We start from the raw sequence: 1801 nt of genomic DNA, 5'->3' as shown, positions 1-1801 counted from the left end.
CAACCTCACACTACAGCCACTACTACACACGTAGGCCCAGTCACACGATCACGGGTATTTTTGACACAGAGGTTTTGAAAAAAAGAAACCTCTGTACACACGACTGGTTTAAACTTGCACAGAGTGATGTAATATACATGTAGTACAATGCCAAAGCAATAGGTGGCGATGTAGTTCAAACATGAAGGCCATTTTCAACCAATCAGAAGGGTTGAACGCGTCACTACACGTCCTGCTCAAAACAGAAACACGCCATCTTTAAATTACCTCGCGTGAACCATTAGCAACATAGCATTTATTTGCAGCAAGAAACAAAGTGCAATATAAGTGCAATAAACAAAAAAGGATACATTCACTGTGTTCTGCCTCATTTGTTGATGAAACAAAACCAACATCAACACAATTTACCACCAAGAGCGGAGAGTTTAGTCTCACAAAAAGATCTCTGATGTTGTTAGCTACATGCTAATGTGATCGGGATTCCCATTATAATAGTTAGCATTGTGGCTAGCGTACATTAGCGTAGTAACATTAACACTAGTAGAATGAATGGATGAAAACGTTATTTAACAGATTGCAGAATGGGTACAATACAATACAGCTCAATACAAACAATTGTTAAGGGTGTGCAGACTGTTGTAGTTTGGACTGGGCTCCGTATAACAATAACTTGACAACACGTTGGTAGCCGCAGCTACTTGGGACAGCTCTGCCGTAAACACTGGAAATAACCTCGGTTACTATGTCCACACGCAACTAATGCAACCGGGATGCACCCAAAACTCCACCCTGGACTCCGGTTCGGACACATATTTGTTCGTGTGGACAGGGCCTTAGCACACAGCACTGAACGGCAGGTGTTCTACTTTAGTAAGTGTAGTTCTTTTTTAAGGACAAATTAAAAACCTTATAACTAACTTTATTTCAAGCAAAAATGCTTAAACAATAATGTTAGTGATAGAAGGGAACTCATTTTGTGCAAAAATGGAAAGCTTGCCAATGTTCATCATGAGGCAGAATTATTACAATTCCCAATGATAAATCCATATACGGGTGGACCTCGCGGGAAACTAAAGTGACATCAGACTACACCTCCCTATAGGAAACTAAAGTGACGTCAGACTACACCTCCCTATAGGAAACTAAAGTGACGTCAGACTACACCTCCCTATAGGAAACTAAAGTGACGTCAGACTACACCTCCCTATAGGAAACTAAAGTGACGTCAGACTACACCTCCCTATAGGAAACTAAAGTGACGTCAGACTACACCTCCCTATAGGAAACTAAAGTGACGTCAGACTACACCTCCCTATAGGAAACTAAAGTGACATCAGACTACACCTCCCTATAGGAAACTAAAGTGACATCAGACTACACCTCCCTATAGGAAACTAAAGTGACATCAGACTACACCTCCCTATAGGAAACTAAAGTGACATCAGACTACACCTCCCTATAGGAAACTAAAGTGACGTCAGACTACACCTCCCTATAGGAAACTAAAGTGATGTCAGACTACACCTCCCTATAGGAAACTAAAGTGACATCAGACTACGCCTCCCTATAGGAAACTAAAGTGACGTCAGACTACACCTCCCTATAGGAAACTAAAGTTACATCAGACTACACCTCCCTATAGGAAACTAAATGATGTCAGACTACACCTCCCTATAGGAAACTAAAGTGACGTCAGACTACACCTCCCTATAGGAAACTAAAGTGACGTCAGACTACACCTCCCTATAGGAAACTAAAGTGACGTCAGACTACACCTCCCTATAGGAAACTAAAGTGACGT

This window comes from Notolepis coatsorum (assembly GCF_963971535.1).
Source record: "Notolepis coatsorum genome assembly, chromosome: 15".
NCBI classification, from domain to species: Eukaryota; Metazoa; Chordata; class Actinopteri; order Aulopiformes; family Paralepididae; genus Notolepis; species Notolepis coatsorum.
The sequence above is the reverse complement of the archived record's forward strand: the minus strand, read 5'-3'. Positions refer to the sequence as shown.